The following is a 15979-nucleotide window of genomic DNA, read 5'->3' on the forward strand; positions in this document are numbered from 1 at the left end:
AGATGATTCCAGTCCACATATATTCAAGTCTCCTCTCAGCTGAGGCCCTAGATACTAAGGAGCATAGAAGAGCCTTCCCTGCTCTGCTTTTTCCCAAATCCTGACCCCTGGAATCTAGGGGCACAACAAAATAGTCATTGTTTTCCATCACGAAGTGTTTTGTTTTGGGGTGCTTTGTTATGCAGCAAGAGGTAGCTGTAAAAATCACTCTAACTTCTGCGGAGAATGGAATAGAGGTAGCAGGGTGGAATTGGAGAGACCAGTTAAGAGCTGCTGCTATGGTCAGGGTGGCCTGAGCTAAGGTGGTGGAAGAGGAGGTAGAAAAATGTGTATGCATTTGAGCGATAGGTAAGAGGGAACATCAAGAGTGCCTAGTGATGGGTTGGAGGTAAGGGAAAGAGACAAGTCCTGGGTGACTTCTGTGTTTTACCTTGAGTGACTAATTGTATGGTAGTATCTTTAAAGAGGTGGGGGAGACCAAGGGAGGGACAGGTAGGGGTGAGGGTGGAGAGTTGGGAATTGTGAGTTCTCTTTGGGCTTCCAAAGAGCTCTTGCAATGGTCTTGACAAAAGATGATGGTGGCTTCGAGTTGGTTGTTTGCAAAAGGGAAAGAAAGGGGAAAAGGGCCAGATTCAAGACCAGTTAAAGACGGAGCATCAACAGGACTTAAAATCGGTTACATTTTTAGGACACAAAAACCAAAAATCATAAAAGAAAAATATGATAAAAATATCATCAAAATTTGTAACGGTTTCTCACCAAGTGACATCATTCAGAAAATGAATAGGTGAGTCATAGACTGGGAGAAAATATTCACAACGCTAAGACAAAGGACTTATAGCCACAATATATAAAGATCTCTTATAACTCAATAATGAGAAAATCCAACTAAAATGGGCAAGTGATTTGAACAGATTCTTCCCAAAGAGAGATAATACAAATGGCTGATAAGCACATGAAAAAGTGCTAAACATTATTAGTCATTAGGGAAATACATACCAAAATCATGGGATACCATTATACATTCACTGGGATATCTAAAATTGAAAAAGATTGACTGCCACGTGTGGGGAAAGATGTGGAGCAATTGGAATATTCATACACTCTTGGTGGGAACATAAAATGGCACAACCACTTTGGAAAAAAATCTGGTAGTTTCATGTTTAACTAAGCATACACATACCCTATGAACCAGCCATCCCACGCCTTGGCATTTTCCCAAGAGAAATGAAATGGAAGCGTGTTTCCACAAAAGCACTTGTAAAAGAAGGCTTATACCAGCTTTATTACCTACAACTGGAAACAGCCCAAATGTCCATCAGCTGGTGAAGGGATAAACTGTAGTATAGTCCTGTGTTGGAGTTCTACTTAGCAATAAAAAGGAGTGAACAAGTGCGTAGATGAATCGCTATGAAAGTGAAAGAAGTCTTGGCCAAAAGAGTACAAGGCTATATGTTTCTGTTACATGAAGTACTAGAATAGGCCATGGTGAGAACAGTCAGACCAGTGGGGCTCTGAGGGTGCTGTGTGTGTGTGTGTGTGTGTGCGCGCGCACGCGTGCGTGCGGGTGCATGCTGACTACAAAGAGGCATGAGGGAACTTTCAGGGGTGAGTGATATGTTCTATATCTTGATAAGGATGTGGGTTGTCCTGGCATTTGTCAAAACTCATCGAATGGTACGCTTAAGATTTGTGCATTTGTCTGTATAAATTTTACTTATAAAAATCATAAACAAGCAAACAAGGGATGGAATATAGGTGCCAGGGATGAGACTGACCATGAGCATTTGCAGCGAGTTGGGTGCTGTAGAGGCTGGATGAGCCCGTTCCGTTACAGCAGCAGCTTGGATTCACTGGTTGCCACTGACGACCTCTGGGAGCCCTTACTGGGAATTGTCGCTGAAGCCAGTGATCTCTCTCTGCCAGGAAAGTCACTTCACTGACCTGACCGAAGAGCTGCCTATTCCGGTTCAGGGAGAGCCTAGTTCAGGTTCAACTGGGATGCACCCGAGCTATTGTTCTTGCTTTGCACTTAAAATATGGGAAGAGACACTAGGAAATTGAGTCTGAGGTGAGAAATTTCCTGTGTGAACCCAAATCACTCCAGTTCCCCTTGGATCCGCTCCTATGTGCTCCTGCTGCCAGTTCACTGCTCCCTCCCGCTCTGAGCAAAGCACTTGTTAGACTTCTAGTTTGCCGGAGGACTTTCTATTACGATCAGTCCAAACACCACGAGGCGGAAAGCTCTCACTGTTGCATAATTATTTTCAGTAATTAGTAGGGCCGGGGAGTATGAAATGACTGGCTGCGTTTGTGACTGAATAGCATGACTCTGCTTTATTTGCAGCTCTTCTCCAGTGCAGAAGTTCATAGTCCTGTAGGCATACTCATTATATAAAAACAACAAAAATAGCTTTCCGAGAAATAGGTGGGCTCCTGAGAGATGCAGCCCAGGGGAAAATTTGGGAAAATGCAACCCGTTTAAGGGCAGCCCTACTTATCTTTGAGATTTTTTTTTTTTTTTTGCCATGAGTGTTGATGAATGATCCACGATGTTCTCTTTGCAGCACGGCAGTTTTTCTCCTGCTTCTTCCTGGAGGGAAGCCAAGAGGCCGAGGAATTGGGTGAGTTCACAGTCATGTTGTAGGGATTACACATTGTGATTCCGGACGTCGGGCTGGTGAAATTCCGAAGCTGAGTTTCCGTGGAGAAGGAGATGCTGGGTTAACCCCAGTGTTTGTTGGTGGCTGCAAGGGAATGTGCCTGTTAACCTGGAGTGCTTCTCTTTCCATGCAGCAGGACGGTCAACCTTGCGTTGAAAGTGCTGCGTGTGGATGGGCCAATGAGATGGGGGTGCTGATGTGGCCCTTCTGATAGCTCCTCTGTCTCTCTTCGCCTACATTGACCACAACTCCCCTTCTGTTGACATCTCAGCATCTAGAGACAGCACTGGGAGTCAGGAAGCCCGGGTTCTAGGCTTGGGCCTCTCACTGACAAGCTGTATTACTTTTTAAAAAAATTTTATTGAAGTACAGTTGATTTACAATGTTGTGTTAATTTCCTCTGTACAACAAAGTGACTCACTTATACACACACATATATATATTCTTTTTCCTATTCTTTCCCATGGTTTGTCATAGGATACTGAATATAGTTCCCTGTGCTACAGCTGTATTACTTGAAGCATGACATTCTATATCTTAGCCTCATCGTTTAGAAGGTGGAGAGGGTAGCACGTATCTTACCTACCCCCTCCCAGGTTACTGCGAGGAGAAATGCAGAATAACATGTGGTAAAGCACTTCATGAGAATATAACACTCATATAAGCTGGTGTCATCCCTGTGACATGCTTGTCTCATACACAGTGTGTACGTGAACCACCAATGACAATGGGTTATTAGTTGGTTATTCACGCTGGATTTGGCAGTGAATATTTTTGTGGAAAATAGCTGGAATGAAATTGTTTAACCATGGCTTGAGCTAATTGCCATCCAGTATACATCTGTGAGCCCCAGGAGGGGTAAATGCAATCCTATTGCCAGATGGGCTCTAGGATTTGAATGGCCAGCAGCCAAGTAGCTGCTGGTTTGTTGCATGTAGTAAGGAGTCATGCTACCTACATATTTCTCTCTCTCTCTCTCTCTCTCTCTCTCTCTCTCTCTCGTGCGTGTTGGTAAAAACGTGACTGCGTCCGGGGAAGCAGGGGCTATATGCAGATGTCTGCGTTGTGCACTGGAGTGGTCTGTTGCCTGGGGGGCAATAAGACAGGCACTGAGATGAGAGGGTGTACCCAGCTCTGTGTCGAAGGAGTGGGCATACTCTTCTACTCAGTCTGACTGGGAGGTGGAGTGGCTGCTTAACCGACTGCCCTGCCTAATAGATATGTACCACATGCATGGAAGATGCAGGCTGAAGGGAATGAGGACATACCAAACATACTTACTGCTAAATTATACTCCATACAATCCAAGGTAGTTTTGTTGATCAAGAAGCAGTTTGGAATCTCACAGCTTCTCTCAGCAACCATATGAACTCGGCTGATCACTAAACTGTAGGTAACATTACCTTATGTTTATAAACTGCTTGAGAGCCTGCGTGCATTGCAGAGTACTTTATAGTGTCCCATCCTCTCATCTTGATTTTGAGTGTCACAGCAACGTTGTGCAGGAGGTACTGTGATTTTCCACTTGCTACTGATGGGAAACAGTTCAGAGAGGTGAAGTGACTTGTCTCAGGCTCAGACGGCTAGAAAAGAGAAAAGGCTGGACTTGAACCCAGGTGACATGGCAGTGAATCCGGGCTTCATGTGCAGTGCAAGCCCAATTTCAGCCATGTTACCAGCCATGGAAAAGATATATTGGTACTTTAAAAGAACACGTATTTTCCTAAAGAATAGGGAAAATGATTCCTCTTGGTTTTGACTTTTGACCAATATTACGAGTTAAATAAGCACTATTACCATTATTCCAAGGGAGTTAACAAAGCTTTAGTGTCTTCATTCCTTCTCCCCTTCTCCCTGTCTGCCTCCCTGCTCAGCTCTGTCTTCTCTAAGAGAGAATGCAGGTGTCATTACAGACAAACTGACCGGCTGCTTATGCTGCTCCATTGAGGCATTTGGGACTGTCCCAGAAATGGGAGAAGTAAAGAAGTCAAACTGAATGCTCTCTGAGACTTCCCTCATGGTGCAGTGGTTAAGAATCCGCCTGCCAATGCAGGGGACACGGGTTCGAGCCCTGGTCCAGGAAGATCCCACATGCCGCAGAGCAACTAAGCCTGTGCGACACAACTACTGAGCCTGCGCTCTAGAGCCCGCGTGCCACAACTACTGAAGCCTGTGTGCCTAGGGCCTGTGCTCCACAACAGGAGAAGCCATCGCCATGAGATGTCCGCACACCGCGACAAAGAGTAGCCCCCGCTCACCACAACTAGAGAAAGCCTGCATGCAGCAACCAAGACCCAACGCAGCCAAATAAATAAATAATTAACTAAAAAACAATTGAGTGCTTCCTTTAACCAGAGAGTTTCATCATCAATAAGTAGTTGAATGCTTTCTGTGCAAATAAAGGGAGAAATGCTTACAGAGTACGTTTCTGAATCAACAGCGAAAGATAGTATTGGCGATGTCATCAGGCTAACTGAGAAATCTCTTAGCAATGACAGAAGAGCGGGACTGTATTTGGTTCATATTGACTTTACTGAAGATGTACACACACTCGCTCAATGGTTCTAAGTATGTTGCAGGCTTAGGAATGGATTTCTGGTTTGTCTCACAGTCATAAAAAGTTCGTTAAATCATAACATGTATTTGGCAGCCCTCCCAGGGCTGTAGCCATAGCTGTTACGAAGTCTCTCATCAATGCATGCTTCAGGGATTACCAATTGATATTTAGAATATTCTTACTCCCCAGTAGGATGGGCACACAGGGAATTTGCAGCAATATCCGTGTAGGATACTGATGACCCATTTGACCTAAAGGGGGATTTGGGGTCTGCTGTACTACCAAGGAGAGGAATTTTTTTTTGCGGTACATGGGCCTCTCACTGCTGTGGCCTCTCCCGTTGCGGAGCACAGGCTCCGGACGCGCAGGCTCAGCGGCCATGGCTCACGGGCCCAGCCGCTCCGTGGCATGCGGGATCCACCCGGACCGGGACACGAGCCCGCGTCCCCTGCATCGGCAGGCGGACTCTCAACCACTGCGCGCCACCAGGGAACCCCCGAGAGGAATTCTTTAACCAAGTCTGCAAGTGCCCCAGCTCTCGTGACCTAACTTTGGAGCCACTGATTGGGGGATGGCATTAGAGACTGTTTCACCACTTGGACTTCTGAATAAATATGTGGCATTTTGAAGAGAGATGCAGGGAGAAAATAAAAGGATCTGGTCTCAGGTAGTACCAGGCAAGCTCATGTGAAATTACTTTTTGTCAAACTCGATGTGTCCACAAACTTCAGTGGCAGCAAATGCAGCCTTTGAGAGGGACTGTGTTCTTGCTCTGTGATTCATTAGTGTCAGGCAACATGCCCTGCTGAAAAAGATGGCAAATCGGGAATGTTCTGTCTGTCTGGCAGCCCCAGGAGAGCTGGGGAAAATGCAGAATCCTCATATCAATTGAGTTCTCATGGGACCCACCAACAGGCAAATTCACCAAAAATCAAGAGTCTCTATGGAAGGAAATAATATGGCAGAGGAAAAAGGATCTGCGTCCACAGCCTTTCACCCTTCTAACCTAGGGCTTCCTGTTTCTGTTTATAGGCAAGAAAACCTGAATGTGTTTAGGGCCATAAGGGTACATTAGTATTGCTAAGACATATCTTGATGCAGATGGATTCTGTCGATGTGGCAAATGTGCAGCGAGCGTGGGTAATGTTTACGGACATTACTATCTAGCAGTGCTCATTACAACTTTCACTGGCTTATAAAATGATTTGGACATTGTCGTGTGCTCAGGTTACATGTAAAACAAATTTTTCTCCCTTGAGGAATATTAAAAACCAGACTGAGGAGGAGAATGCCTAAAGAGCTCTTAGAGGCTTGCACACTCGCAAGCACAAATAAAGAATATTTGACTGAGCCTTAACTCTGATAAAGGCAGCCTAGTAAGAGGCAAACCCCTGGGGAAGCAATCGAGCATTTCCAGTCCATGTGGGAATGTGAATTTTACTTACTAATGAGAATATTATAGATACATTTCGTTTAGAATGTGCTTCTCACACCAGATCCTCAGTTGGGTATCTCAGCTGGGTTTCGCTTGAATTTGTTACCTTACAAAGTTAAGCACAGGTCTACGGCAATCCCAAAGCCTCTATGTTAACCTGGAGCAGCATCTTAGACCAGCTTCTGGAGGTCTGTGAGAGTGACCTCAGATGGCCATCAGAGGATGAAGAAGGATGTGGGAGCCTGGGAACGAAAGGTGAGAAGAGGAAGGTGGTAGAAAGCTTCAAGAGCCCAGTGAGCTTCCAATAAATTGCCCCAGACGATTGCTCCCTGGATGGTTTAGCGTGAAATGTTCAGTGGAATCTGAGGGCAGATGCTAGATTTCACTAGTGCCTCTGATAAATGGCTCAGTCCACTGTCTGCTTTACTTGAAAAGAAGATCATGAAACCTCCCTTTCCCCCCATTGCTTGTTGATTATAATGATCCCAGGCATTTCAAAGGCAATATATAATCTAAGGGATATAAAATGACATTTAGTTACAGCATCAGTTCCATTCAGAATGGCTTTGGGTTTTTTTTTTACATTTGTTCAAGGGTGAGCCACAGGTTGGCCATCCCTTGTTCAGGCTATTTTGAAGTGCCCCTTTCTTTGCACCTCCCACATCCACAAAGTCCCATTGCTTGGCCCAGGGATGTTAGGTTGGCATGATATCCCTAGCACCAAAATAATAATTCCTCTTTGTATCGTTTTTGGCACTCAAATTCAAAAAGGTTGACACTTCATAAGAGTGTTAAATTAAAGTGATGTGCTATTTGCATGAAGGTAATTGATCCATGAAGCATATATCTTACTTAACAGTGTGGTTTGGTACATCACGCTTATGTTGAGATGATTACTTGCTGCACAATAGATATGCTAGAATAGTTTAGGAGCAGTAGATACAGCTTGAAATATATATTTAAAGGTGTTGGCAAGGATGACCAACTGACAGCTGGTTTGCCATTGCCCATTTGTCTCCAAGCGGCCACCTGGCAAAGGGCCTTGGTCTCTCCTCTCACAGACATACATCGGATAAAGTAGGAATAGAGTTTTATACCCACAGTGAATTTATTCCTGGAGTAAACAGTTCCAACTGAAGGACAGTTGTGGTGAAAGTAGTTCTTTCTGTTTCACTGTGAATAACCTCTAGGAAGCCAGTTGGTTTCTGGCCACTCCAAAGCAAAGGCCAACTAGCAGTTGGTTTTCACCAATAGCCCTTCCAGGATCTATGAATGTCTGCTGGAGAACGCAAACTTTCTGGGACTGGTCATTACATTTAGGGGGAAAAGTTTTGTTTTCTTTTATTTATTTATTATTAAATTTTATTTATTTATTTATTTTTGGCTGTGTTGGGTCTTCGTTGCCGCGTGTGGGCTTCCTCTAGTTGCAGTGAGTGGGGGCTACTCTTCGTTGTGGTGCGTGGGCTTCTCGTTGTGGTAGCTTCTCTTGTTGCAGAGCATGGGCTCCACGTGCACGGGCTCAGTAGTTGTGGCACGCAGGCTCTGTAGTTGTAGCTCGTGGGCTCAGTAGTTGTGGCTCGTGAGCTCTAGAGCCCAGTCTCAGTAGTTGTGGCTCACAGGCTTAGTTGCTCCGCAGCTTGTGGGATCTTCCCGGAGCAGGGCTCGAACCTTTTGTCCCCTGCATTGTCAGGCGGATTCTTAACCACTGTGCCACCCAAACTGAAGCCCAAGTTTTGTTTTCTAATTCAGAAAAGAACTTCTTGATTCCTTGTTGCCTGTTTGCCATGACATTTTGAAAAGGCAAACCAGATGCTAGATGTTGGGGAGGAAGAAACAACTCTATTGTCAAATTGCATTCAGAGCCTGTCATATAGTCCTTTGAATCTTCTCAGCAGTGACAAATCTTTGTCCTCTGAGAACAGGCTATATTTGAACGAACAGCTAAAAGTCATTAGAGCCCACACTGGTGAACAAGGTGGGTGACCACTCTCAGCAGTGAATTTAGGATTCTGAAATGAGCTGTGTCTCTCTGGTAAGGAGACAGATTCTCCTGTGTGGCTTCAAAGTGAGCTTTGGAGGCAGTTCTGATAAAGAGGACTGCAGAAGCGTTGGAACGTTGGATCAGTGCTCATGTCCTTGGAATCAGTGTATGTCCTCCCATGGGTGCCACTCAGAAGGTCATCATTCACTTGGATACGAAAGTTCTGGTGGTTGGTTGAAAAAGAGAAACCACATTTTACTTTGTTGTCATGCATTGTATGAATGTGGATTATAACACCTGGAGTTCTTTATAATTTTTGCCCAGTTCTGAAAATACAAGTCTTAGTGGTGGCATAGGGGACACCCAGATAATGGACTTTGGAGTCAGACAGACCTAGTTCTACTTACTAGCCACGCTAGGTTTTGATTGTGTGTTAGGTTTTTGACTTACCTTTCTACATCTGTTAAGTATCTATTTCACAACACTTTTTATGAGTATTAAAGGAATCCATGTACGTAAATGTACATTTAGTACTGTGCCTGGCACGTATTAGGGGCTCAATAAATTGTTGCTATTATCATTGTCATCATTATTATTACTACTACTGTTATTGCTGTTACTACAATGAAGCAGATATCCCATGGTAGAGAAATGATTAGGAGACTGTTTCGTAAGTATTCACGGATAGGATGGCACTGCTGTAGGCAGGGGATATGGGAATGGAGGAGGTATGGAGGAAGGAGAATCAAGGTCATGGGTAGACGGTGAATCTAGGGACATTTTGAGGACAGAATGAAGGTGATCCCCATCTGTTTCTGAGCCTTCCATTTTTAGCAGAATATGTTGGTTTTTCAGGGAAGTTGGTAATGGAGATTTGTTTAGAGTTTATTATGCAAACGTTAGAGGTCAAAAAACCACATTGATGTTCTCCTCAATTAAGCTGGAAATATTTAAGACATTTAGACAATTAACTGCCTTGTTTACATGAACACTAATGATAAATTAAAACATCCAAGATTGGCCAGAAATCACCCCTCCCCCCCGCCCCCACCCCACCCCCACCCCCACACAAACAGGATCGACAAAGTAAAATTTCAACCGGAGCTGAGTTTTCTCTCCTAGCCACTCTGTGCTCATCGGTTGCATGCTGTTTGGTCACTTTTGCCTTGGAGTCCCTCTTTTTTGCTGATGAGTTTCACAGTAATGAAGCTATTTAAAGGTAGAGGCTCTGGGGCTTTACACATGTACTATGAACATGTTTCATATGCATGCAGTGACTCAGCTGATCCACAAGCTTAGTCAAAAGCTCAGGTGGAGTGACTTTGACAGAGCTCCTGGTAATAAGGGGATATCGTTGAGAAGAGCAGCTGCAAATTCCCATGCACTGTTCCTTAGAGGAAGCTGAATATTTCTCAATATCAGTTGGAGAGCAGTTGGTGGGAAAATGCTTGTCTCGTGCACTTCTGCTTCCTTAGTCTCCTGCCCTGAAGTAAAGCTCACTTGTAGGATCATAAATAAGAAGCTGCAGAATTCCTGCTAGTGGAAGAGACACACGTGTGTTGAGTGATAGGCCCTCATTCGAAATGAAAGGCATTGTGGGAGATGCCTGGGGCTTTTGGATTAATGCTGCCTCACCAAGGCCCTTGGATCACTGTGGAATCTGCATCTTCTAATTTTTTTTATCGTGCTAAAAACCATATAAAATAAAATTTACCATCATAACTATTTTAAGGGTACAGCTCAGTAGTGTTAAGTATATTCACCTTGTTGTGCAACAGATCTCTAGAACTCTTTTCATCTTGTGAAATGGAAACTCTGTTCCCGTTAAACAACTTCCCATTTCTCCCTCCCCCAAGCCCCTGGCAACCAGCATTCTACTTTCTGTTTTTATGAGTTTGACTACTTCAGATACCTCATATAAATGGAATCATAGAGTATTTGTCTTTTTGTGACTGGTTTATTTCGCTAAGCAAAATGTCCTCAAGGTTCATCCACATTGTAGCATGTGTCAGGATTTCTGTCCTTTTCAAGGCTGAATAATATTGCATTGTATGCATATACCACATTTTGTTTATTCATTCATCGTGAATGAACCTTTAAGTGCATCTTCTAATTCTAAGGGGACCTTCTGTCCACTGCCCCTACCTTACAATCTCACACAGTGTAAAATGTCAAAAGATAAGAAGATCTTGGCAATTAGGGAAAGTGCATTACAAGAGTTGGCAAAATGAGGGAAGAGAGAAGAACATTATTTATTTAATTCATCATGGTTCCTGCATGCTGAGGGAATCCCACTAGCTATACTATTTTGAAGTATAAGTAAAAAAAAGTGTAAGTCATAAGTGTCTTGGGACCAGGATTTCCAAATCTCAATTTTCATAGACAACAGAGCACTTGTTTATCATTAGCACAGCTTCTATAAAATAATGAAAAGATTTTCAACCTGTGTAAGGTTGAGTTGATGAATAATGTGGTAAAAAGAGAGAACATGAGTGAAAACACCTAGTACAGGGACTAGTGATGTAGGAGGCTCAATAAATGTTGATTAAAGTAATAGTTAACTTACTATTTTTAAAATTTTTATTGAAATATAGTTGATTTACAATGTGTTAGTTTCAGGTGTACAGCAAAGTGATTCAGTTATATGTACATATATATATAACTTATTAAGATGTGTATATATATACTTTTTAAGATTCTTTTCCATTTTAGATTCTTACAAGATATTGAGTATAGTTCCCTGCGCTATATAGTAGGTCCTTGTTGCTTATCTATTTTATCTATAGTAGTGTGTATATTTTAATCCCAAACTCCTGATTTATCCTTTCCCCCCTTTCCCCTTTGGTAACCATAAGTTTATAGTTAACTTACTATTAACTATTTCATTAATATGGGTTGCGTGCCTTCTGCGTGCAAGGCCCGACTGAGCAAGTGGAGTGGGGTATAGAACTATGAATTGACCTAGCTGCTATTTGTTGAGTGTGTCAAAGAGAAAACTAAGTCAGAGGCAGAATTAACAAAGCCTGCTGACTCATAAACTTGCTGCAGTAACTTTTATTTCAGCGGGGGTACAAAAGTGTTAAAGTACGAAGACCGTCTTTGATTGGCAAGCATTCAATTAATGTGGGGATTTTGGAAGCAGAGGAAACTTTCTAATTGATCTTCAGGTATGGTTGGCAGTCCTTAGTTGGCTGTATGAGGGTAAACAAGCATTTTAGGGACATTTCAATAGAGCAAAGTTTATTCATTGTTAAGAGTGGAAGATTGTCTGTGGCTGGCCATTTCCTGGAACAACTCAGGATCGATGGGGTGTGTACTTGTGGTCAAACTGTCATCGTGGTCCTTATGGTGAAGTACAGAGAGGTTAAATAACTTGTCTTAAGAGCCATATTTGGTAAGTAGCAATATCCTTTAGAAAACATGATCTATAGCGACAGATGGGAAAGAAGGGACATTGGTTCTGTTACAGAAGAGAAGGCTAAGACATGTGCCTGGTAGAGAGGTATTTATTCTCATTTAAATCATCATCTTCATCCCCTTAAGCAATATTTATTCAGTGCCCTGACACCATATGCTGAATGAGGCTTTTGGGATCTCAAGAGAGAAGAAGTAATAGATTTGTTTTTCTCAGCAAAAAGAGGAGCATTTTGTGATATTTTTGTTTGCTCATGCATTTCTCCCTGTATTTAAGATAATCCAACTTTATTTTTCTTCAATTGCTGTTGCTTTTGAAGGGGAAACTGAAAACAATCGTAGACCAAATGCTTCTCAGCAGCAATAGTCTGTATTGTCATTTTTCAGAAATCCCAACAAGAGATTGGAAAGAGCCTTATTGGGCCAGTGAAAGAAGAGAGGGGATGTCTCTCATTTCAGGTATCTAAGCAAGGCTTAGATGATCTTGATTTTGAATTTGATGCATGAGAAGTCAAAATAGCATATTTCAAAGTAATACATTCTTCTAAGTTCAGATTAGGGCCCTAAGGTCTAGGAGGGAGCCAGGGGGGCCTTCCTCAGAAAGTTTCCGCCCTCCGTTTTCCTTGGATTAAGCAGTGTGAACACTAACAGGTGCTGAAGAGAAGTGACGCCATTGTTCTTCTGCCTCACCTGTAGGGCATTTCTCAGATTGTTTCCGGGGGTGGAGGAAGGAAAGCAATTTCATCTTGCAAACAACCACAGCCATAGTCTCAGCCCCAAGCTGAAAACAAGGGATTCAAAACTGTAGGGAGTCAATGTATCATCTGGAATCCTATGAAATGTGCCATTGCTTTCTTTTTTTCTCTTTTTTTCTACATATGGGCCTGTCCCACTCATTTTTCCTCTGTATCTATCTAGCAACATCGCCACCACCTCTGTCAGAGGACTATGATGGATATATGGGTGTGCAGAGAACTCCAGGCAGACAGGGAGACATCTGCTCTTCCACTGTTGCACAAACAGGAGGGCAGTGAAAGCCCTGACTGTCAGAACTACCCTTTTTTGAATGTTCACCATGCCCCGGGAAGGGCATGTGTCTCGTCGCTTTTTTTTTTTTTTTTTTTTTTTGCGGTACGCGGGCCTCTCACTGTTGTGGTCTCTCCCGTTGCGGAGCACAGGCTCCGGACGCACAGGCTCAGCGGCCGTGACTCACGGGCCTAGCCGCTCCGCGGCATGTGGGATCCTCCCGGACCGGGGCACGAACCTGTGTCCCCTGCGTCGGCAGGCGGACTCTCAACCACTGCGCCACCAGGGTAAGCCCCTGTCTCGTCTCCTTTAATCCTCAGAAGAACCCAGTGGGGTAGGTACTATTGTTAGTATTTCCATTTTATGCATAAGAAAATTGGGACTCCAAGAAGTTAGGTAAGGTGCTCAAGGTCACACAGTTAGGATAGAGGAGGGGTCTGGACTCAAACCCAGGTCTGTCCGCTCTGTTGGACTTGCCACTTTGGGATTTCTTTCTGACCCCAATTCCTAATTTTCATGTTAAGTACTAAAAGCTGCGCATTAGAATACATGTAAGTAAGTTCTGCCTTGTAATCATGCTTAGAACAGCAATTCTGGAGACCTTGGGGGGTTGGTTTGAAAAGGCTGAACCCACTCCACAGCTTATGGCTAGCCTCCTTCCTCGAGCTTGGGAGACTTGGCCCTTTAAGTGGAAAGCGGAAGTCCGAGCGCAGGTGTATCAGCTATAGGTGCTTCAGTGGCTACGCAATGACAGTTAAGAGAAAGAAAACAGGTTCTAGAGAAACCCTAGCAGGTCGTTCTGGACTGACCTCATTTACTACCCCCACTTTCCTGATGGGAAAACTGAGGCTGAGAGAGTGCCAGTGCGGTTACCAGGTGAGTTAGTGGCGGATCTTGGACTTGTCTCTGGGTTTTCCAGACCAGAACTTTGCTTGAGAATGCTGCCTGACTTTGCACTTGGGACATTTCTTCTTTCTTTAGCATCATGACTAGTGACAAGCACTGGTGGCAGCAGGCGTGGGAGCTGGGAAAGGGTGCTTCTGCGCTTCGTTAAGATGGAGGGCAAAAGAGAAGTGAGGGCTGTTTCTCTGAGCCAACTTGGAGGAGCAGTAGTGTTAATTACAATCACTTTGCTGTGTTGATATGGCATTATCAATTTGATTCTGTTGAAAAACAGTGTAGAATGTTGTCTGCTAGAAAGTGGCCATTTGATGCTGGTACCTGATATTTAAATATAGTTTGCAGCACAAATAGGGGTGCACGTGGCCATCTCAGGCAAATCCCAAGTGACTCTTGTCTTTGTCACAGAACTTAAGTGCATTTGGACACAATTATCAACACTTTCCTTCTAATGAGTCTGATTAATCCATACATACAGTGGGGCGTACTCCTTATTAACAATCCCCACGCGAACCCTTCACAGAGGTACTTTGAGTCTCCCTGTCAAATGTCATATAGGGTTTCCAGACGAGGTTCAGTACAGCTCTGCAAACAGAATGGGGAAAGATCAGGCCTTTCCTGGCCATATTTGCTTTCCGTTGCACATGTGTTTCCCCGTCCCTGCTCTCACAGCATCTTATGAAAAAGCCTCCCTACCTTGAAGAAATATAACAGCAGGTCTGGGGAGATGGGGAGCATTTTGTAAGGGCTTCTTCATCCTGACTTTTGCATTTACACCTCATTTCTTTTCAGGCTCTGGATGGATGGGCCACTGCTATTGGTACAACTGGTTTGACATTTCAATGAGTTGAGTAGCAGGTGGAGCAGCTGATGGGGGACAAGACCTCTGGGAAAGCCAGGGAGGTAGCTGCCGCGGAGGGGGAAGAATCTTGTGGAGCCCGAGTCTTCTCGAACGAAGCTCCTAACAATGAGCAGTAAATCTCCCCTCCCCCAGCCCCTGCCAGGCCTTGGTGTTCACAAAGCCACCCAAATTCCCTCAGCCACTCCTACGACCTGGGGCCACCAAATACCACTGGCACAGCTCCTTTCAAGTAACAGGTAGTTCCTGTTCCTCTTGAGGCCCCAGCTTTCCTGCCTTATTCTCTATATCCATGCTCTTCTCTCCAGCCCTGCTCTGTTTTGTTAAATCCAGTGGTCAGTTTTCAGTCCTCCCTGTCTTAATGTCTCAGCAGCATTTGACCCAGCGACTGCTCCCTCTTTCTTGAAATTCTTTTCTCCCTTGGCTTCTGGGACACCTCACTCCCCAGAATTTTCTCCTCCCTCTCTGGCCTCCCCTTTTTTCTTTATCAGACTCAGTTTCCTCCTCTTCCCAACTTATAAATGTTGGAGTGACCCAGGACTGAGTCCTGGGCACTCTTCCTCTTTTCTACATTTTCTCCTAGCAAATGATGTCATCTAGCACAAACAAACAACTCCCCCAAATGCCACAAAAAACACAAACAACAACAACCACCAACACCACAACAAAAAGTCCTTACAAAGACGTAGAGTATGTGAAGGGGATGCTGTGTATTGGTAAATAGGTTGAGAATGTTAATTGGGAACCAGAGAGTAGGAGGTGATGGCTGTCAGGCTGAGGTCTTTTATTTTGTAGGCAGTGTGGTTCAGGGTGAGGGCACCTAGAGGCATGTGAGCAGGGGAGTGACGTGATCAGACTTGCAGTTTTGGAAGATGTATCAGAAGGCAGTAAAGGCAGTAAAAATCCTCTTCCATTTGGACAGGTAATAAAGAGTTGCATTGAAAGATCTGCTCACATACTTGGCAAAACAGGTGGGGTCTTCCCTTTCACTGTCCTGCAGAGCTTCAGTCTAGCCAGACAGTAAGATCCTGGGGGAAAGTTATGTATTTGAGCTCTGAAGTCCTTATTTTAACTTTCTTTAGTTTTTCTGCATTACGGTTACACATTTCAGGTCCTTAAACCCAGGATAGTTATTGCAGCCAAT

The sequence above is a fragment of the Phocoena phocoena genome, chromosome X (assembly GCF_963924675.1).
Source record: "Phocoena phocoena chromosome X, mPhoPho1.1, whole genome shotgun sequence".
Classification (NCBI taxonomy): domain Eukaryota; kingdom Metazoa; phylum Chordata; class Mammalia; order Artiodactyla; family Phocoenidae; genus Phocoena; species Phocoena phocoena.